The following is a 23,182-nucleotide window of genomic DNA, read 5'->3' as shown; positions in this document are numbered from 1 at the left end:
CTTTCAAGGCGCCCGGGGTGTATTTCTCTTCCTCTGGTTGTTATTGCAAAGGGTGCGAGACCCACCTGCAGCGCTGCGTTCCCCGGCTGAGTTTTCCCCCTGAATCCCAGCACCGGTGTGGATGTTTGCCCTTCGCTTTGCTGACTGTGCTGTCTCGGGTGGGTGTTATATCGTGAGAGTAGCAGAACGTATTTCTTCAAGTGTCACCACTCAAGTTGGAGAGTGAAGGACGGTGACAGCAGCCTGGGAGACATCAAATCAAGGTCTTGAACGTGGCTGTGCCATCCAAGCCAGCCTTCCTGAAAGTCGCAATTTGAGTTTAAAATATCCCTGTAATGGTAAAAAAAAACTACTAGTGTCGTCTCCCCCCAGGACGGCAGAGTATCAGGCAGCTCAAAAATCCCAGTTCCACACTCATCTACCTAACTGCCACGCTGGGCAACCCAAGGCTTTCCTCCCCACAAGAGAAGCCCATGGGCACACGGGTCCTGTGGGCCAGGCAAGGAAAAGCAAATCTAATTATTTATGTCTGAGTGCTGAGCACAGCAAAGCAGCGATTTTTTGGAAACCTTGCTTTCCTGCTAGCTGTGAGCACCACGTGGCTGACCTCCCCAGCCCCACCATGCTCCGCTGATCACCGCCCATCCATCTCCCCATTAATTGACATCTCTCCTGATGAGCCACCGGCTCTTTCCGCACGTACTCTCTCAAGGTTATTTTCAGCTCTGCAGCGTCACTGAAACAAGTTTGCGTCTCCAGTATTGCGGCAGCGGAGCTGCTCCTCTCCACTGTTTCTAACATTCGCCATCATCTCTTCTGTCCAGGAAATACAAATAAATCCTCACCACTGTTCCTCCCCGCCGCGGTGTTTGCAACCACGAATCACAATGAAATAAATGCAGCTTCTCAGCGAAACTTCTGCATTTTTTTGTAATGTCGATGTGTTTTCCCAGCCGGTGGGGCCACAGCCGAGCGAGCCGTTCCTGATTTTTTTGGAGAAATCTTTACAATGCCCACGCAGCCCCAGACATAAGATCAGTGACAGGCATTATGCTTTGCTGCGAGGGTGCGTGTTTGTTCTCTGCTTTGATTAATCAAGTTAACAAAGCTGTGCCGTTCCCCCCAGCCAGGGACAGCGCACGCTCCCGAGGCCTTACTCGTTCACCCTTCGTATTTACAGCAAAGTGCATTTATAGCAAATTAGCATATCTGGGGCTGGTTAAAAGGTGATCACTAATGGAAATCTGAGCTCCTTCCACTCTGTCAAATCCATCCGAGGTTTGCCTCCTAATAAATTGGCACCTTTGCCGAGAAGGCCTGTGTCTAACCATCCGTGTGATAAAAGACCAATTGCTGACATTCGCTGCTGTTTTCCTTTCCTTTGACATTTCATTAAGGAGAAAATAACACCAGCAACTACAAATGTGCTCTCATTGACGTTTGTTGGCCATAATGTTGTGAGTTGCCCTGATTAAGTGAGTAGCTGGCAAGGGGGACGTACCCTGTCTCCAGGATGACAAAACTCCTTTTAGTCCTCCCACGGCCGTGCAGCATCTCAGGGCTTTGCAGAAAAGGCTGAGCCGCTCTCCGTGAGCTCCCCCGCTCAGAGAGTCACCTTAACTCACCCTACTGCCATGAGGTTGAGCTGTAATCAACCCAGACCTCCGATCGTCACTTTAGTCTGTCAGTAAAACTTCTAATTCATAGGCACGCTTAGGACTTAAATTACCACCATCATTAACACTTTGTTAATGAGTCAATTAACATGATTTGGTATCTATGGAGAAAGGGCATTAGAAACGTGCATAGTATCAAATATTGCAGAAGTAAGTATCTGACCGTACCAGTTTTTGGCCAGGAGCCGCTGCTGGTTGCGGCGAGCGGACGTACTCCGCTTGGTCACGGGGGATCGGTCACAGCAGTTGCGGTGTTACCTGCCCAAAGGGCTCTCTGGAGGTTGCAGACAGGACCAGCTCCAACATCATCGCACAAGCCTTCGATGCCAGGATGCCCAGGATCAGCGCCAGTGGGAAAGCAGCACCAGGCTGGAGATGGGAAACAAAGTCTGACACGAAACACTCATTTTAACAGCAGCCAAACGGGCGCTGTTAAACACAGCATGGGGCTGTCTTTCTATCCCCAAGTTTTTGCCACCCAAAAGTAAGGGTTTTAAGCATCCTTAAGGAGCCTGGAGCTGCACCCAGGCTAGAACCGAGAGCTCCTTCTCTCGGAGCGAGGGATATTCGATCTCCCCCTCCCAGAAACCCGGTCTGGCTCATGCTGCTCCTCACCCGGCTCCGTACAACCGCGCACAAACACAGAGCAAAGCCCCAGCTGCTCTCACCTCCCTCGCAGCCCCCCACAACGCAGAGGGGCAGCAGGTGGGCTCACCCCTGGTGGTGCCAAATTAACATGTTGATTACCGTGCCCACTGCTAGCGCGATCCTCACACGCTCCCCCCAAACACCATGACCTGAATTTTTCTATTTTTTGTGACCTCTTTTGTATCACGCTCTGGAGCTATTCTCATAGCCCGGCTGCTTTCGCCTGGATCACCGATAAAATCAGGCTGACGGCTGCACACGCTGAACTGCCCGTGCTGATGGAAAACAGGCCCAGGGCAACGAGTAGCAGCAACTTAATTGCAATCACGGCCTGTCAGCCTCGTCAGCATGCCCGATCAGCTGCAGCTGATGGGCCAGGGCTGTGAGCTGAGCATGCAGCCGGGAAAACGGAGCGTTGGAGAAGGCTGCAGAGATGGGACTGCCAGCCCTGCTCCAGCATACACACCACCTGCGCAGCATCTTGCTTCCAGGGATGCTCAGTGCCAGACGCTACAGAGGATGGTTCGAGAAATCTCCTAAACCCTAGTAATTAGAGGCTGGCTTAAAACTTAAAGCGTAAGACTTAATGTCTCTTACCAAGTTTTGTATGTTAATTAGCCCAGCTTTGCAGACTCTCAGGTACCCAGAAGTAAATCTCGCTCTTTTTTTGGATCTCTGCACACTTTTTGGTCTGAACAATGTCCTGCACGGGAGGAAATCCAGCAGCCTGGCTGCTCTCTGTGGCCAGTGCCAGTCTTCAAAAATCTGACATCGAAGGAGCTCTCGTGCTTTGCCCTCGCAGCAAATTGTAAACAAGGCAGGAGCTCACGAGAACAGCAGCCTTCCTCCCTGCTCTGCTGCTGGTGGAGGCAGTAAGTGCCTTGTACGCCCTGTCACTGAGACATGTCCCCCTTCCTCAGAGGGAAGAAAGGCTCCCGTGACCAGGGGAGAAAGCCAAGCTGGGGAGCTGAGCAAGGTGGGAGGGATGAGGGATGGAAAATCCACATCAGCATTGCTGTTGTCTAGGGAAATTGGAAGCTAGGCTTGTTCCCAGTGTGTGTTTGTGGTTTGTTCCCCCGCGGACTCGCTTTTCTTCCCTCTGCAAACATGCGTTTGCACACCCAACACATCATCCCCTGCTTCTTTCGGGTGGCACAGCACAGCCCTGACTTCTGGGCTGAGCCGTGGGAGCCGAGCGTGCCCTCAGACGCTGGGAAGCAATCCTGACCCGGCAGGCAGCAGCCAGGGGAGCAGATAACCTGAGCATCCTTTCCAGCTCCATCTCATCAACGGCCGAGAACGGTCTCGGGAGAGGCTGGAGTGGTCCCTTCCCATCCGCGTGGCCACATCTCCAGGGTCACGTCTTGCTCCTGCAACGCTGCATCCTCCCAGGGGACAGCCCCGTGGGAGCTCCTCCAGTTTTTGGCAGATGGCGGCTGAAGTGCCGGAGGATTGAGCACAGCCCCAGGGAGGGTAACCGGGAGCTGGGCAAGGACGCTGGTCCCCAGCCACAGCCTTGCTGGGCACAGCAGGCTGCTTTGGCATCGTGGTGTTTGGGATAAGCCCCTGTCACACGCTCAGGTCACCCGTATGTGGGGCAGAAGGGGCCACCCAGCTCCCAGTGCCAGCTGCAGCCCATCTGACCCCTGCAGATGCGATTTGCGGCAAAGATCAGGGCTGGCATAAAGCACTCGGAGACTTTGGCTTAAAAAATACCGAGCGGCGGCAGCGGCTGTAGCCACCGCAGAAGGATTCGGCTCATTTCTGCCGCCTGGGAGTTCGATGCCTGGTTGGAGCTAATTATCTGCTTTTCCTCTGTAGTTAGGGAGAAAGTGTCATCTCCAGAGGGTGAACCAAACCTCGAAGGAGATGAATACTCCTCGGGGTGGTCTCTGTCTTCTCCTGTTGACTTTGCACCTAGGCCAGGCACTGAGCTTACATCACATTTTGCTTATTGACCAAAGCAACAAGGTGCACCCCAGCTCTGTGCGTGCAGCCGGGAGCCTCCCACCACCTCCTCATGCTGTCTGTTCTTTGCGGTTTGTTTGGGCAAACTGATTTGCCAAATGAGCATCTAATTCATGAATAGTTTAGCTCCCCAGGAAACGTCTTATTTCATGGTGAATTTATTATTCACCAAAAAAGATTGCTCAGCTTTAATGCAGGTGGAGAGGAAGAGTTATTATGTGTCTTCTCCAGTGGGTTCACCAGGTTCAAAGCTTTTAGGAGGTGAAACCACGGGGTACAAATTCTCCTGACAAATGTCAAAGAGGTAGCCGAGAGTGAAAGTTAGCTTGCGTTGATTTTAATTTAATTATTTTCCCAGCGTCAGGAGAGGGGACCAGGCGCTCTTTGAGGAGTTTAGTCGCTTATTTGCGTTAATTCTGCTTTTTATCACAAGGAATTCAGTCCTCATCTTAGGCTTGTGTTAAACTAGATTAGTTTTACTGACAGTGCTGGAGCTTTCAGATTGATACTCGCATAACTTAGTTATATAATACAGCAAAAGATAAAAATACATCACGGTAAAATATCAACTGTTAGAGGAAATAACTAGAGCGCCCACACATTTAATGCATTCTGAAGAAATGGGGAGAGGAACCATGGTACCGTAATGCACAGTGTTCTGGAGCATCTTTTACCAGAGGATATCAAAGCAATTTACAAATCATTACTTATTTAAGCCTTGTCACATGCTGGTCACAGAAAAGAACAATGCTGGAAGTAGGGCACGAACCCAGGAAGCGTCAGCAGAGACAAGGAAATATTTAAACTAAAGAGATTTCCAATGGGAAATGCTGTTTCACCAAGATTGAAACATTTTGCTGGAGCATACTGATGTCAAGAAAGTTTCTGACAGAAAAATTTCAAAGCAATTCAGCATCAAAATGGGATCTTGCGCAGTCAATACGTGGGAGAGGGGCTGGATGTTTTATTTTAGTACAAGGTTTACTATGTCATGAGTATGTCCCGTGTAAATAGTTGTGGCTGACCTTAGCTAAATATTTCTTTTCAGTCTGGCTAGTTGTGTGTTTCTGAGCATAACTGTTCCAAGTATTTATTTCCATAATTTGGGGGAAGCTGCTGTGAATTTTCAACCTGATGTGAGAAAATAAACATACCTTGCAATATCAGGATGACCTTTATCCTCCTCGAAGACCCCTGCATAACTCACTGCACTTCTCTGTACCCTGATCAGGAAAGGTTACTTGCTCCTGTGAAGACTCCAGAGTTTAACTCAGTTAAACCGAGATCCTTTTTCCAGGATCTCGAATCCATGTGCTGACAATTTGATCCCTTAAACTGCTGTTTTCGAGGCTCTGATCCAACATCCTAACCCCTTCAAAGACAAAGTGGATCAAGGGGTCTGCAGAGGAAGAAGGGAGAAGGGATGGTGCAAAAGACACAGCGGGGCTTTCCTGGAGAACGGACCCCATCAGTCACAACTCATTTGTGCCCGCTATCAAATCCAAATCACGCTGCTTGCTTCTTATCCTGGGAGAGCATTTCCTTCTCATCCCCTGATGCACTTGGGGCTTCTGCTTGCTGGGATTACAGTTCAGCTCCTTCTATTCCTCTGCCAAATAAAAAGCCCAGCGCTCCCACCAACCCTGCCTGCACCGGGGAGGGCATCCCAGGGTGGTCTCCCAGCACCAGGTGCTTGCTCTTCAGCTCATGAGAGTTTTGTGAGATTAAAGGCTGCACAACACGACTCGGGTTCTCGCCAGCATGTGGCTGCAGATTAAAATCGGGAACCCGGAGCTGCCACCGCACCCAACCCTGCCCCTCTGCCAGGCACTGCTGCCCCGGCAAACCCGTTGCATCCCCTTGTGCAACGGCTCCTGAACTGCCGTAAATGAAATGTCCCTGCCTCTGGGTGGTCACATCCATCAACAGGACGGGGGCACCTGTCAGCCTGATTTTAATCCACCGGCACACGTCTGCTGGGGACCTCTGTGAGGCCAACATAAATCAGCGTGGTTCTCTGGAAGGGAAAGTGATGCTGTGCTGATTTACAGCGGCTGAAAGCAGCTCTCTTCCCTGGTCCTACCAGATGGCGAGAACTCACTGCAATCACCAGCGAGGCTAATTATCGCCTTGCCACAGAAACAACCTTTGTGATTGTTTGATTAAAGACAAAAAGGACTCCGCAAAGAGAGGGGATAGAAGACGGGATATATTTCCAGCTCTGCCCCTTACCTGCAAGGTGATCTTGCTTGAGTCACTTCAACTGCTCAATTTGCTTCTGCTGGTCAAGCCTGCGGTTATGAAGCACCAGGAGCAGGCTTCCAGGTTAGACTGAGCCAAAATATTAAACCAGTTCCCAAATGCAATCAAGGTTCAACTGAGGTTTTCAGTGCCTTTTGGGAGAAAGAAAAAGACAACGGTCATTTCAGAACGGTCTTTTCTTAGGGCTATTTAAGCTTTTTAAACCTTTTAAATTATTCACCAGGAACAAAACAAAACAAAAAAATTCCATTTTGAGACAACTCTTTGAACTGCTCTGCTTAAAAAAAAAACAACATCAAAAAACCCCATCCAGGCACTGAAAATCCCCCATCCTTTCCAGCTGAAAACTTTCCACCTGTTCAACCCAAAGGATGAAGGATGTTTGCAGGTACGTACCGGACTGCTGGGATTTCGGGCCGCCCATGCTCTACTCCCCCGAAGGCTGGCTGCCGCTCGTACTGTCATGCCTCTTGGGATTAACCATTAGTGCCTGGCACCCTGATGACGTGGCCATGTGCCTTAGGGAGGTGAACACACCTCGCACCCATGTGGATATCTTTACGTGTTTTGAAAGAGTTGAGTATCATGAGCTGAAAAACAGCAATGAATTTGTGTCTCAGGAATTACATAGCCTCTGCACGTACACCCCCCCATACATACAACCCTCCATGACTGCACTGGATCCAGCATCCCTCCCTTCTAGAGGCAAATCTTCCCCTATAAAATAGCCCTATTGCTGAGATGAGGATTTCTTAGGAAAGAGCCTGCAAAATCCATCCCTTGATTTTTATGTATTTCCTTTGAAAAAGGTTTCATCCTCTTCCCATCCCCTAAAGCAAGCTCCTGGCAGACTCTCTATCCCCCTCATCTCACGTCCTTTGCTGGTGTGGCAGCCCTGAGCAACGTTTCTCTGTCAGGTTAGAGCAGACACAGATAAGGGAATTTGTAACACAAATGCCAAGGGAGTTAATTTGAACTGCATGAAAAGCCACGACCACCTCATGTAATATTACTACTCAGCTCAACTATAGTGTGTTCTTAATTATAACCATTTTTCAGTTTTTCCCGAAGAAAAACTCTCTGTGTTGCCTTTTGTATCTGCCCAGCAGTGCTGTCTTTGTCCTCTCTTCTGTTACATTACTGCATTTAAGATGCTATTTCTCTCTCTCCAAGCTTTCTTTGCAGGGCCCTTCTTCCCCAGCCGCTTCCACCCAGCCAGCTTCAATACCTCCAGCACTGCATCACTCGTGTCAGATTTTGCTATTGCTGGTGTTGCTTTACGTTCAGGTCGTACCAGAATGCAAAATTTAAGGCGCGGACAGGAACAAAACCATCAAGGCCATGTAGACGTAAAGCAACAGATGGGCACTGCCTTGCTGCTCTGGTTGGGCAGATTTTGAAGCTAATAATAAATTGTAAACATCTCCCTCCATCTTGTTTAATCCTTGTAATCTCCTTACCCTCCAGTCCAGATTGTTGTTTTCTTTGTGTGCTGAGATCATTCCTCGTAGCCTGGACACCTCTGCCAGACCTGTATGCACTGCACATTGCCTTTGGCGAGGTATACCCAATCATCCACACAAAGACTTCGTTAGGGATTTCTTTCCCAACAAAACATCCCTCATCCTTCCCATGAAGAAGGGGCAGGCAGGGCTGTGGCAGTTCAAAAGATGCCAGCAAGTTAAAAAAAGAAAAAAAACCCCATTTCACGATGAGTACATCCAGAGAACAGGGGTCACATTTTATTCCCAGTTTTGCTCTGGATGTGCTTTGTAGCTTTTGGAGTGGCCAGTTCTTATAAGCCTTGTTGTTTTACATACAGCCCCTAGGGTTATGTTATCAGATTACAAGTCTTCCCTTGCATTAAAACATGAGGTTTCTAGATTTTTGTGGTTGAAAATATGAAGAACAGAAGTTCAAAAATCCAGAGAGCAAGCAGAGAAACCCGACTTTTTTTTTTTTTTTTTTTTTCCCCTTAATCTTTAGACTCAGGGGAGGAGCTGACTCTGGGGTTTGTGAGCTTTTAATAGTAATACTGGAATCTGGTCACGTGGCTGATGAGCTTGGCCCTCCCAAGGCTGAGTGCTCGGGTCTCAGCTGACCGCAAAGCGAAGGGCAGGCACTGACCACTCTAAAAAGTCACTGGATCCTTTTCTGGAAAACAGTCTTTGCCTTTGCTTTTCTCCCCTGCTGTTGTAAAGCAAAATCATTTTCTCATTTTGAAGTGATTTGAGATCCCTGTGTCAGAGGTGCAGCACTCAGAGGTGATAGCGAGCCCGATTCTCTCTTCTCTCACCTTCAAGCAGAGCCAGTGACGGGAGGCAGCACCATGGACTTGGCCGACAGCAAATCCACCCACTCTGTATCTGGAGCGCAGCGTTACAGGGAGCAGCAGCTTGACCCAAAGAGGCTCTTCAACCTGGGAGACAAAGAGATCTTATCCAATTACTGGAGGATGAAGCTGGATAAATTTGACTCAGAATAGATTGGGGGTTTTTTTGTTGCGTTTTTTTTTGGTTTTTTAAGAATGAAGATAATTGGCCATTGGAACAATTTATCAAGGATTGGTTCGGATCCTCTAGCAGTGGAAAAACTTAAGCTGAGCCTGAATGCCTTGCTGAAAGGGAGAATTAAGTCCTCCCTGTGGCTTCTACTATTCAGGAATTCAGAGTGGCAATTCCAGCCTTCCCCTCTGACCTTTTATTCGCTAAACCGACCGCACGCTGGGTTTCAGGTTGTTTCATGCCAGGTGCATCTGATAGATCAGTTTGTTCTGCATCTAGCTTCCTTTTCCAGCAGCTGCCCGTCTCCTGACCATATGGCAGAGCTACACATCCACCCGTGCCCCTGAACTGCTCCTGTAAAGGCTGCTGATACCTGCACCGTCCTTATATCCCGTGCCTCAGACAGCGCCAATTCATACTCCAACTCGATGCTGGATGTCATTCTGCTCTCGTTTGTACAGAATCAATTACATTTCTTTGGAAATCTGTTTTGAACCCCGCTAGGACGTATAACAAACCAGAATATGGGTATTGATAATACCATGTTAATAACTTAAAAGAAGAAAAATAACTGTCCTTGAGCAAAGACAGAAGATGTTAGAATAACAAATCTCCCCAGGGCAGGGATTATCATGTTTCTCATGAGCATCTTTGGCACGGAGGAGCGGTCCCTGTTCTGCCTCTGCCGTCACAAATGATACAGCTAGACTCTGGGCCCTCTCCTCCAGCACTGAGACCAACAGGAGCTTTACTAACCCCAAAGGAAACCGGACCGGTCCCCGCTTTTGGCTCTGCCACCACTCTAAGACAGCAGCCACCCTGCGCGAGTCCCATCCTGGGGCTAATCCCAGCTCCCTGCAGCCCTGGGACAGGTCCTGGAGACCCCAGCCCCTGTTCCCCAGGGACTGCCTCTCCTTGGGAGGTCCCTTCCTATGCCCTCCTGCTGGGAAGGGAGGATCTGCCACACTGTAAGCAGTTTGGGACAGTGAATGCATGTGTTAAGCCCTGCTGCTATTTACGGTGCTGTTTCCAGGACAGATAATAATAATACCATGCGACAAGTGCGTGACCACCCCAACAGCAAACGTGGGGTTTGATTTGCAGCTTTAATTTGAGACTGGCTAGTGCCAAATGCTGGGTCTTCACATTATGGCATGCTCAAGCTGTCCGACTCGGATGTTTGGGGATGCAACGGAGCATGCAAGAACAGGCATGGACTAATGTGCACCCTCTGGCCCCCCCGGTCCTGTCCCCCGCCGCCCAGCATACCGGGTCCCTTCTGCTGCCTCTCTTCTGGGAAGCGCCTCCGGCAGCCTCAGTCCAATTGCGTGGCTCCTGATCCACCAAAAGCAGATTATTTCTGCTGTACCATATGCAAAAGCTGTCTATGTATTTACAAAAGTCCATTATTTCCTGTTACCAGCTCCAGCTCCCCCCTCCCCACTCACAGCTTTTCTACCATATCTGAGAATGAAAACAAAAGAACAATGAGGAGTTACCTGGAACACAAACAAACAAAAAAAGGTGAAAGCCAAGGTGAGGCAGGGTGGTGTCAGTCCCACAGCAACAAGAGGTTTCAATTAATCACATGTAAATTGAGATGCAGTATAAAGCAGGAAATACGTTCAGCAGGGTGCTGGTGGCCAGTCCTCAGTTGTGCGCCCGGCTAAGTGGAAAGAAGTGGCGTGGGAGCTGTGCCCTGGGGCTCTCTCCTCTCTTTGGCCATCAGCCCAGGGTTGCAAGGGGTCATTGGCCACCCTTCAGCCCCGAAATACGTGGGTACATCAGGTACTGCTTCTACTTAGAGAGCAGAGCTAACCGGACAGTCTGTCCTTGCAGTGAAAGAGGCACCATGGCACCTAAGTTCAGGAATACAAAAAGTACCTGCACGCCATATCCTCAGGGATGAGGCGGTCGTCCTGAGGAAGAAGTACGCAGCCGCTGCCTGCTTGTCCACCGCAGCAGACCCCGGATCCAGCAGCTGGTTTCACCCCTGCCTGGCAGAGCGATGAGGTCCCAAAGATACTCAGTTCTTACAAGTTTCACGCACCCGCTGGAGGTGGGTGAATTCAGCTCTTTTCGGATGCTAGAGCTGGCAAGGCACAAGCCCATGGGGAACCAGTCCGTCCACTGGAACAGAAATAGGACACGGGCATTTGCCCCTCAGCTACAGTGGCAAAAGTGCTGAGCTTGAGCCATACCCTGGTGTCCCCAAACTGTGGAGAAACCCCCAAAGCCATGTTAGGAGATTTCCCCACTGACCCTGGGGGAAGGAATGCAGGGTCCGGCTGGCAGGAGCCCGGCCGGCTTTCCATCCAGGAGAAGGGAGCTCCTTTTACTGGTGCTGCATGGAAATCAAAGCAGGTCCCACCACTGCAGGGAGAAATGTCTTTCCCATTCATTCAGTGATCCCAGAGGCTGTGCAGCAGCCGATGGGAGCATTTGACTCCGTTTTGCTGAAGTCCCGCAGTGTTTGGTTGTTTCCAAATGTGGCATCTCCACTTGCCGGGAGCTGCAGGTCAGGCAGTGCAGCTCCCTCCGGGCTGTAAACCCCCACAGCCTGCCTGCCTGGGAAGATATCATAAAATATTGATTATTCTCAGCGCACTCCTGTCCTCCAGACGTTTAGCAGCTCACTTTTCCTGCAGCCAACAGCAAAGCAGAGGCCCCTGCTCCTGAGCAAATCCTTGCTGGGTGAATGGAAGTGCAGGGACAGGTAGGTCAGTGAACGCAAGAACAGGAAAGGGCTTTGAAACTCAGAGAGTTTCAGACCAGAAAGGTCTGGGTGTTTTTATTTTAACGAGGAGAGAAATACAGCGGCTGAGAAGCTTGTAGGGGCACCGGACAGTTGATGTGCGTGCAGAGGGATGCAGTATCCACAGAGCAGCAAAGTACCTCGTCTGCTTGAAAGCGGGACCAGATGAAGCGCCGCTATCCTGGCGCGCTAATGCCTGCCCGCACAGTCGTTGCGGTAACGCTGCTTGAACCAATTGCCGAATTGCTGCTCTGTGTTCAAAGCAAGGTCTGTGCAGAGCCGGGCCATAGGTGCCGCAGGCTCTGATGGCCCCACATTAGCCCCAGCTGAAGACCTTTCTTCAAGCTCTCGGCAGTCAACAGAGAGGGAAGGGGTCCTACAGCCCCCTCCTGCCAGAGCCAGCCCCGAATGCGAGAGCGCTGGGGTCACTGCTGACATCCAGGGTACGAGCAGTTTCTCGGAGCGATGCTTCTCCAGCCTCTCTTGCCACATCAGGAATGACTGTATCTTGCTCCTCACAGGTGCCCTGGGGCATTCAACACCCACTTGTGTAGACAGGAGCACTGAGGGGACTTGTCCTGGCCCGCCAGCCACCGGCACAGAAAGAATCTCCTGGATCCCATCTCCTGCTCTAGCCCTTAGGCATTTCTACGTACCCAGCTACTGATTTCCACAGATCCACCCTCAATCAGCATGTAAATTGGCTAGGAAGTCAGCCTAATCCTTTCGGAAGAGTCCAGCTTTGCTGGGAAACCGGTGGCGTGCAAAGCAGTCCTGCCCGAGCCGTCTTTGCAGCCGGGTGCCTGAGTCTCACCGGCCCGTGGGTCCCGAGGCAGGCTCTTCTCTTCCACACCCTTTATCCATGTTACTGGTGAATGGCAACAATATCTCCCTTAAGAATTTTAGAGAATCCCAGAATGGGGAGATGGAAGGGAGAGGAGAATGGAAGTATTGCTGCAAAACAGTCTCGGGAAAAAGAGGTCAAAGCACCTGCAAATGAGACAACACGTGGCTTTGCTTCTTCTCTCAGCCCTGCAAACTGCTGTGTAAGAACTGCCTTCTTTATTTGGAAATGCTACTGTAAAACGGGTCCCGATGGTGTTTTGAGAGCTCATGGCTTGGCTATGAGCAGGAGCATCAACAGAGGTTGCTGGGATTCCCAGATGGATGGAAAATGTGTTTCTTTCTGCCAAGGCATTTTCTACGTGCTCTCTGCATTAATCTTGTAGGAAGTGGCAGCGAGACAAGAGGAGAGCACATTCAGTGGGGGCCTGGCAAATCCGCAGTGTGGTGTTTCTTCCTGCTCCAGCCCTGCTCCTCTGCTGCACAGCTTTTCATCTGCAAATTCTGTGATGTTGCTGCCAAAAGGGAAACCCAAAATTCATGGCCAAGAGGATGAGTTGCAGTGGCAGAGAAGTTGTTTTGTATTTGACTGCAGCAAGTGGCCGTGCCAGGCTCTGATTTTTTTTCCTCCTGCTACCTCAGAGGCTCGTACATACTTCTGTGCTGCCTGGAGGAGCCAAGAGAGTTGTCCTGGCAGGCGCGTAGAGGTGCTTACCACCCAGCCCTCTCCCGACAAGTGCGGAGGATCAGTGCGGAAAGCAGGACCAGGACACGCAGCACAGTCGAGGATGAGTGGGACTGGGCAGAGGAGGATGGGGGCAGCTCCCATGAGGGGCACCAGCAGGGAGCAAGATCCTGTTCTAGCCGTTTTTAGCAGCCACTTCAGCTGCTTACCAGCACTTACCAGCTGTGGTTTTAGCAGCTGATTCTACCTGGCTGGGCAGGACAACCCCCTGCACGTCTGCTGCCACTTGAAGCTCCTCTGGAAACATCCCCCTCGGTCGCTTTGGAGATTTAGCACACAGCTTGAAGGAAGAGAGAGGCTGCGAGTTAGAGATGGGGTAGGGACCAAACAGCAGCCCTTGATACAGGTTTCTAGCTGCCTGCAGTGCTGCAGGCGTGCTGCAGAAAAAGTATGGAGACATAGAGCCTGCCCCAAAAGGCTCCCAATCTAATCCTTAGATGTGATCATGACTGGTAAATGATAAAGTAATGAAGAAAAGGCATTAAAAAGATGATGAAAGACCAAAGGAGACAGCAGTAACCCTGCCGACTTGCTCAGCTCTGATGCAAGCTCCTTTTGACAATTCAATTACTATGTGATGCTAATTACCGAGTTGATGGTATTGAGCGCCAAGGCAGAAGGGCACTACAAGAAAAGGATATTGATAGGGAAAGGTGGCAGCAATAGCACTTCTTGCCCAGAGAGATGCCAAACTGCATCAAGGGAGCACTGAAAAGGAGCCAGATCTAGGGTGGAGTGTGGCGGGGGACAGTAACGTTGGATGACAGCTCAGAAAGGGAACGATAATGAATGTGATAGTTGTCTGAAACAGAGGCTGATCTTGCACAGGCAGAAGGCAATTAACCAGGAGAGGGTTTCAGATCCAGGCTGGCGTAGATGCCTCTCTGCTGTCAGCCCTTTAAAAGCCTGCAGCTGGGCATTTGCACTTCTCCTTTCAAATCTGGTGTTCCCAACTGAGAGCAGCCACCACACAGTGGTCAGGGACCAAACCCAGACTTCTGACATGTCACGAAAGAGCCCAGGGACTTGTCCTTAATCAGACAGAAGCCACTGAAGGGTTAAAGTCACTCCACTGTGCCTCAAGTCCCATTGCTTGCTGCAACATGCATAACAGTGCCTTCCCTGAAAACAAGGTCACCAACACGCTCACTTTCACTAATTCCATATTTAAAACACGGCTTCTCAATCAAAGAGATGCTATTACCCACAAAGCAGCTTAAATTGTCCCTTAGATTTAAATACAGCCTGTTGCATAAAACATCTTTTTATCAATTTCACTTAGGGCTGACAAGCGCTCCCCCGCGCACATCCTTTTAATAACGTCAGTGCGCTTCACAGAGCCCTTAAGTGCATTCCTCTGGGAAGCAAATACCCTTAAGGGCACCTTTTGTCATTGTTCGTTTTCTCCAGTTGCTGAAGAGGGATCGTGCAGAGAAGCGCTGGGCTCCCATCGCATCACGTCGCATTTCTAGAACAGCGCTCTGCGTGCAGTTTCCAGGAGGTGGGTGGAGGGTGCCAGGCTAGCAGAAACATCCTTAGCTGCCATGCAGGGTGCGAGAAAGGGATATTTCGCTTCTTCTCCAGGCCACTGAGAAGTGCCCAGTGAGAAACCCACGTTTGAGTCTGTGTCTGGTATCAGCGAGCAGAAATTTAGAACGTTGTCGTGGCAAGGACAGACCTCCTTCCCTAAGGATGCTCTCAGCACCAGCAAGCCTGACACAGGGACTTCGCCACTACAGCCCCAGTTGCCCACCTTTGGCAAAGGAGCATCAAATCCCCCTACCCAGCACTCCAGTCGCTGTGGCTCTGCTAGTGCTGTGTTACTTATTGGACATCAAGCGATGTGCTCTTTCCCAGAGCAAGAGGCACAAAGTTTTGAGGTAGGTTGGGGAATCATTTGGGAATCAGTTGAGTGTAGCACTCTAGCACTTCGAGAGGAATCAAAGGGAGAAATAAGACTGATTTTATCGAATTTTATGGGGAGAACAGGATGGAAACAGTGTTACCTTGTGGTTAGTGCGCTGGTCTGGCGTTTGGGGAACTCTGGTTTATTTTGGCTTCTGCAGATGGGCTCGATGGATGACAATTGGCCAAAACGTTGGTCCTCTGTGTTTTAGTTCTCCATCTGCCAAATGAAGAGAACAAGACAAATGAACTGAGGAGAAGTGCTGCATAAGATAGAGATTACGTGGTTAATTAACAATGGCAAGAGTTCAAGCTACAGACTTTCACGACATTTTCTCTCAGGCCATAACGCTCTCCCCACTGCATGCTGGAGGGCTGGGTCAGGAGCAAGCCCAAAACCTCGTGCTGCCAGCAGCTCGGTGCTGGAGCTGGCCTCCCATGCAGATCATCCGTCCGTGCGCCGAACCCAGCCTGGCTTTGTAAGCAGGCTTGATTACAGTATCACAGGCACTGCCAGCAACCGAGGACCAGACAGAAAAGGCATTGACTAGTCAGGCTGTTAAAAACTGCTCGCTGCTGGCGCTGCAAACTTGTATGGCATCCGGACATTGAACTGGACTTCTCAGCAGCTGCTATACATAAAGGTTGGCGATGGAAGGGATCGGAAATATGGGAACCTTTTTTAAACTCAAATTAAAGGAGGCTTTTTTAAAAAGACAAAAAACCTCCCAGACCTCATTATTTTTAAAAAATCCATAAGAAATGCAGTGGAAAAATCTGTATTGCCTGCTGTTTAGTTAAACGGTTCCTGTCTTGTCATTAGCTGCTAGAACTTGGTTTATCAGAAGAACTGTGCATCTGTAGAACAATTGCTTTCATATTAGTGCCCACAGGCTCCCTGCCAGGGAGCTGTGCTCTCCATCAATTTTTGGCCATCTGTGTCCCCTTTCATGCTTTGGGTTTTTTTCCCTCCATTTTCTGAGCTTCAGGCTGACATTTGCTCTCTAGGATTAGGAGGTCGCCATCTTCATCACTCCGAGAGAATGGTTTTCATCCCAGAGTCTCCAAGCCCAGCTGCCAAAACTACCATGGCATTAGAATTGCTTGTGAAGGGATGCTGGGAGCTTTGAAGTCTCACTACATTCAATGGGACGTAAGGATGCTTTACACCTCTGCTGGATGAGGCCGTATGAAACCATGGCTGCCTTCCTTGTTCTCTGCTGTTCCCTGCAAGGAGCCCTGGGTGAAGCATCTCCCACCTCAGGAACAGGACTAGCACTAACCTGGGTATTGGATTTCGGAGTGAAGCAGAATTGGAATGTGAACGGACCCTGCAGAGGGAAGCTGAGTGGAAGGGAGAAGGTCTGAGGCAAGGACAATGACCAAGGGCTGGTCTGTAGAACTGGAGTAAAGCAAATTTCAGGTGACTTCTCCAGAACCCTTTGGCTGTTCTAGGTATCAGACATCTGGCTATCGTCTCTTGAAGCAGACTCATACGAGCGCAGTTCCAGCAATACTCCCTCACTCGTGCACAATCTGCTGTGGTCCTGCTGCCTCATGGCAGTATATTTGCCAGGCAGAGACCAGACAAGCAAGAACACGGGGAGAGTCAGCCATGAAGCCCACTTACCAGGTACTGCAGCCCATGTTCCAGGGACTCCTTGAAACCATCCTGCTAACTGGATGCAACTGATGCAAATGAAATGTGTTTGCAGCTGAAGTCCAGTGAGCAGTGTCACAGCTTTCTTTCGGATGCAGGCTGAGGCTTGGCAGGGCCAAATCTTTGAGAAATCAGTTTTCTTTTCTTTTTCTCCTTTACAAAGAGAATTTCAAACTCTCTGTGCATCTTCCTCTGCTTTCCGGCACAGCCAACGTCGCCTGCCATCCTCCTCTTTAAATCAGCACCCCTGTTGTCATTGCAGAGGTGCAGAGTCAAGACAGCAGGAGCACAAACCAGACAGATTGGGGTTAGTACCAGCTACAGTGGCTAAGTGGACTGACGGATGCTTTTAATAACCGCAAATGCTATTCTTGGTGCTGATGATTTAGCAGTTATCATAAGATACAGAGGGAATTAAAATGAATCTAAAGAGACTACTTACTTTTCATCTATGCCCGCCTGCTGCCCGCTGGCTTGGCTCCGGCTCACGCTATTACTACAGGGAGCTACCACTGCCTTTCAGCAAAGAATCAAAATCCACAATTGCTTGATTTAACAGCTGGAATATTGCAGCCTTCCTTCTGTACGTGGTCATCCAAGGTCACTGAAAAACATTGCAAGGTTTTATGTTTTGATTTTTGTTTGGGCTGAGAATAAAATCTCCTCAGAAGCAAACAACACAAAACTCATGACCTAAGTTATGTCATTAGTTACTTGGTTAAATTGCATTTTTTTAGTAACTCTATTTGAGTATGTGTGAATTTTTCAAACAAACAATGGGTTGCGGTGTTCCTTTTTAGTCAAGAGAGATTTTTAAGGCCAATCATGAATGGTAAAGTAGCCCCTCTCCAGGTTTGGGTGAAAAGCACAAGGACACAATCCCCTTCACACAAGTATGAACTGTCTGAGAGCCAGAGCCCCGGCTCCCCAACCACAATTCTAGCCTTCCTGGATGAAACTTGCTGCCCTCAGTGTTAGCAGTTGGTGTCTCCAGAAAGATCCTCTAAGGCAGCAGAAATCCTTGCACTGAAAGGTTTCAGAAAGCTGAAACATTGGGTCTTAGGAATCTGTGAGATTTTAATGCGTTTTTTTCCCCACCAGTTTTGAACAGCATGCATGGGTCCAGTAAATCTATTTCTACCCGTGCTCCGAGCGCTGCAGAAATACCCGTAAGGCCCTTGTCTAGGTGGCTAACAGCGCGAGTTCTTAAGCACGCATGGTACTACAGCAAAGACAAGCCAAAAAAATGAGGCAGGGCCACAGATTCAAGAAATTAAGCAATTGCAAGAGAACAAATGCGAAGTGAGAGCCTAACTGCAGGATCAAAACAAGCACAGCTCTGAAGGCAGAAATAGCGTGTATTACAGGACGAGCGCAGCCAGAATAGGACAAACGTTGCATCGCTGCTATTAACACCCGTCAGCATGCAGAATACTGCCTTGTAGGCGATCCCATTTCAGTGGCTCAGTAAATCCATCAGCTGATGCCCATCAGCAGTGGCACAGTAGCTGCCTGAGCTCACGGGGACCCCATTTGCAGAGTTACACACCCAGGTTTTGGTGAGCAAGGACCAAGCCATCGCTCAGCAGGGGCAGAACCCGCCTGCCATCAGTCAGCTGGCAGGTGGCACCACACCACCAGTCAAACACTACTGCCTTCAAGTGTGTGCTTGCAGCCTGCAGATGGGACTGTCTGAGGGCAGACGGGTCAAGACTTGGCTACAACTGATTATTCCTTTAGATTTACCAGTGCTGGCTAACATGCACTAAAACTACAAGCTCCTGGGGCAAGTCAGGCACCGAAAGATCCATTAAAATAAAGCAGGTTAAAAGGTCATCTTTTTGCTTCACGGACAACGGAAAGGGGCAGGGAGAACCCAGCTTCCGGGCATTTACTATTGTATTTGTTCATTGCTCTCCAATAATTTGAATTTTTGCATTCATTAAATCAGCATTATCAATTCTCAACATTACCGCTTGCCTCATTTCCTCTCTCCTACAAGATCTCAATTTATTCCATCCAAATCCTCAGAGACAGCTTCCTGTGTCCCTATTCTAACCCTCTTGAATGTTTAACTCTTCTTCTGGTACACCCCAAACCTCCCAAGGAGCAGGGGTCACAAGACTGGCTTCCCTGTGGATCCCCAGCCCTTAACATCTCTGGATGGGGAAGGAACAGCCTATTCCCTGACCACCAGCCTGTGCTTTCCTTCGCCTCCTGGGTTAGCTTCTCCACCTGCAGCCCCCTGTGCCCTTTCCCCACGGCTTAGGCACGAAGTTGATCTCTCAGCTGTAATAAAGGGGAGTCGAGTTTTGCACAGCCTCTGGCCACAGCCCCACCTCCCCTCCACTGGGATATTCTGCCATTGTCTATTTTGAAAGAGAGGGGAAATTGTGTTTGGAACACTGAAAGCATCTTAAAAATGAGGTGACATTGTCGGTGCTGGTGCTTCCATGGCAACCTGCATTTGTTTCTCAGAGCTGTTTCATAATAATTAATACGCCACTTCCATTCACGTGGCCCATGTTCAGAGTGCACGGCACAGCCCCCACTGGGACTTTCCTGGGTCGCATGAAATATTTATACCAAAGAATCAGAGAAAGAACTTTTCTGGCGTGTTCTGGCCACTGGGACAAAGCAGTGACACACAGACATCCCATCACCCCTTTGCTAGCGGGAACACATTTGCTGACAGTAGCTGGGCAGAGCCCGTAATGACATCCCTCCCACGCGATGACAGGGCAGCCAGAGAAGCCCCGGTCCTGTTGATCACACCAGACCAGAACAAGGCAGCGCTTGTTACACAGTCACAGCAACAAATCCAGGATTCTCCTCTTCATGCACCGGCAAATGCAAGGTGCCCTACCTTGCCACGCTGAGCTGACGTGTCTAGACGTGACCAAAAGTAAGGGGATTTGGAGAACTGCACCGGCAAAATCCTTAGGCACGGAGTAACGTGCATGTCTGGCATTCCCTCCCTGCTGCACGGTCTGGGGGAGCGTTCAGCTGAACGTGGGAGGGCGCAGGGGAGAAGCAGATCAAAGATGCGGTCGCCTACCATCGCAGTAATAAAGACAAAGCTGCGAGCGGAGCCTGCAGATGTCCTGTCTCTGGGCTGCGATCCTGCCAGATCCCACACATGGAGAAGCAGGCTCTCAGCTGGCAGAACCTGGATAGGGGTTGCCAAAGAAGATTCAGGTGCTGCAAGCTGTGGCTAGGAAAGATTCGGTAGGTGCTACTACATAGTCTTAGCTCCAGCAAGAAGCCAAGGGGGTTTCCTGCTCCAGCAACTCCAGTCTTTCAGGGGATACATAAAACTCAGTGATTAGACCCAATATAGCTATCAAATATCCAATGGCACTTTCACAGGAGGAGGAGGGCGAGCCCAGGGTCCTGGCTGAACTCCAGTTTAGATAAATTCTGCCAACCTTCATTCTTTCTGCGGCTTCAATTGGATACGGGATTTGGAGGCTTTTCTCTGCCGAGATGTATTTCTGGCCCTTTTTCCTGCTGACTGGACTCTTAAAATAACATTAAAAAAAAGCACCAAAAAACAACCAAACGCCCCCAAACCCCCCACCAACCCTTCGTGTGAAGCCTGGCCTGTACCCCACCAGCATCAGTCTGGGAATGAACTAGTCATCTTCACAGGCTCTGAAATGTACTTCACAAAGGCACTCGCATATGAAGTCTGGGTAAGATATGTAAAGATCCACAAGTGTCGGACACTTCCTAAAGAGCCTGGTATAGCAGATGTGCAAGCCAAGAACTCTGCTTTCCCTCGTTGACCTTTCTTCTGCTGAGTGAAATGCTCAAATGGGGGATATTAAGTCATCAACAACAAGCGTAAACTAGGGTAACGAAAGGGAGAGACCTCTCGCTGGAGCTGTGCCTTGGTATCATTTAAACAGGCTTGAGAGGCTTAATTGTAGGCTCTGGCAGAGTACAGACGGGCTGCTTCACCCCACGCTCGTGTAGTCACAGCTACCAGCAGGAACTGCCCCAGCTCCCGGAGTCACAGTCATTCACTGCTTCGCAGTGCTGGTGTAACTGAAACATTCCCATGTCCCTGTGAATTATCGTGAAAAGAGGGCTGATAACTCTCAATTGGCTGAATATACAAACCCCCTGAAGTCCCAGACAGTGTGTGTTTGTTTTCTTGCTGCTGTGGCTCCTGTTGTCAGAATCTGTCAGGAGATTTTGCTCTGTATTTTGCTACGATGGGAGCATGTGCAGCTTGGATTCAGCTCAATCCCCTTTCATCAGCTAATTTGAAGCTGCAAAGCAAGGGGCCAAAATCCCAGGAGACAGAAGCTTGTTCCTTTGAGCCCGCCTATGAACATTTAAGAGGTTAATGAAGAGATCCCCAAAGTTGAAAAAATTGCACGGACAGTCCATGAAGTGCAAGAACTTTCCTCTATCAAAAGGTCAGAATTGTTTCAGTTCCCTCCCACCCGAACGACCTCTCACGATCCTTTATCAGACTGACAGGGCTTCTCCTGGTGCTACGTGTCACAAGAGACATCTCAGAAGTCCTCATCCTCTTCTTCCTGGGAACAGTGCTTTCATAGCAGAAACTTCCAAAGCCCTTGTCAGTTCTGAAACATAAAGCGGCAGCTTTTATTTCTTCATGTCAGCAACCACCCTTTCTGGCTCTGCTTTTACATGCCAACTGCCTTGTTTACTATAAAGAAGGTTCTTACGTTGCGTCCCTTGTTCACTTGAGGTGTAGCTGCACCAAGGAGCATTTGGCTGCTCCCCTCGTTTTTGTTTCTGATTCTTCACCTCTGACAGCGACTCACCTCTTGATATTTCCCCTCTTACTACGCTTCCTTTTGCAAAACACACTAGTTTCATCCCTCTGATGAAGCAATGAGCTAGGGAGCGTCTACAGGGACTTGCAACATTAATGACTAAAACCCAGCAGCTACATGCAATGCTTTACTCAAAGAGGGTTTTGTTTTGTTTTAAATTGTAAAGTTAAACATCCGTTCTCCTAACAACTACAGAGCTTGGCAGCACTGTGGCAACACCCTTCCTACTAGGCTCTCGAGGGTTTTTCTCAAGGCTGTACATTATCATCCTCATTTTAAATAGGAGAAGAAGTTCAAAGCACAGACAGGTTAAATGCTCTGCCTGAAACCACAAAGAAACTGAGTAGCAGGGTTGGGAAAAACTGAGGTCTCTTCCCACCCTTAGTACTACCAACCATCGTTTCAGGAAAATCAAAATGTTAAGCCAGATTCTTGATGTCCTTTCCAATTAACTTTCAGTAGAGGAAAATAGTCAAAGCGCAGGATTTAGTATTGAAACACTGTCACAAGCTCTGGCTAGCCTGCAGTTAACTTGCCCCTACGAGATCAGATCAGAAAGGCTCAGCAGCATGCCTTAGACCTGGAATTAATAGAGAAGCTCGTTCTTCAGCTGGAGCAATGGGATGCCCATCTCTTTTGGAGAAGATACCTGCTGGTGCCCTTCAATTCAATTACACCTAAAGACTTTATATGGGCAACCGCACACAGGGGTTTCAGGATGACACCCTTCACCCCAGCCGCACACCAGGCTGAGTTTTTGCAGCACAGATTTTTGCTAGACACTTCTGATCACACGCCATTTCGGCACAGATTATGGGCGTAAAAACATAGCATCCGCTCATTTCCTTTGCCTATCTGCCGCGTGTTAATTGAGCTCTCAGAAAACCGTGCAGTACAGTCCTTCGGGCTGCAGAACACTACAAACCACCCTCAGCCCAAGGTTCATTTTCAGGTAGGGATACAGAACGAAGTGCCCATGCCTCATTCTAGGAAGCACAGTAACAGATGTTAATTTCTCCCACTTAATTAAAAAGGGTGACCTTTTGGGTTGCAGCTGTCCTATGGCAAAACAGCTCTTCCTCCAAGCTCGTTGTTTAGGATGATCAGGCGGAGTGTAGAAGAGAGCACCAGTGCATATCATGAAGAGGCAGTAATTGTGCTTTCACCTGCTATTACAGAGACAGGTTTTCTACTCAGGCTTGCAGATGACCTTCTCCAATCAAACATTAACTTTGCAGCAAACAATCATTAGGGAGCGTTTGCAGGCTTTAATAATTAACACTTTTATTAATCCACTGACTCCACTTCAAGCAACAGGTCTCTCCAAAATTAATTCTCATGCCATTTAGAGGAGAAAGAAATGCATACCATTTCAAGGCAGAGAAGGAAGAAGGTACTTAGA

At 49.2% G+C, this 23,182-nt stretch overlaps 1 long non-coding RNA gene across 4 annotated transcripts; it reads right to left on the bottom strand.

Moving 5' to 3' along the window:
- Positions 1–101: 101 nt before the first annotated feature.
- On the bottom strand, positions 102–22,945 carry LOC126047366 (uncharacterized). 4 transcript variants are annotated; one of them, XR_007508557.1, is made up of 12 exons: positions 22,821–22,945; positions 21,421–21,564; positions 17,409–17,570; positions 16,937–17,213; positions 15,408–15,526; positions 10,943–11,626; positions 8,851–8,973; positions 8,015–8,207; positions 6,951–7,144; positions 5,447–6,685; positions 1,845–2,045; positions 102–243 (listed from the first exon to the last, which is right to left on the bottom strand). It is a non-coding gene; the product is annotated as an uncharacterized LOC126047366 (long non-coding RNA). The 4 variants fall into 4 exon arrangements; XR_007508558.1 differs by lacking the exon at positions 10,943–11,626 and having other exon boundaries at positions 1,845–2,065; XR_007508556.1 differs by lacking the exon at positions 10,943–11,626.
- Between the last annotated feature and the right edge of the window lie 237 nt (positions 22,946–23,182).

This window comes from Accipiter gentilis, chromosome 17 (assembly GCF_929443795.1).
Source record: "Accipiter gentilis chromosome 17, bAccGen1.1, whole genome shotgun sequence".
NCBI lineage: Eukaryota > Metazoa > Chordata > Aves > Accipitriformes > Accipitridae > Astur > Astur gentilis.
Note: the sequence above shows the minus strand (reverse complement) of the source record. Positions and strands in the feature narration are given on the sequence as shown.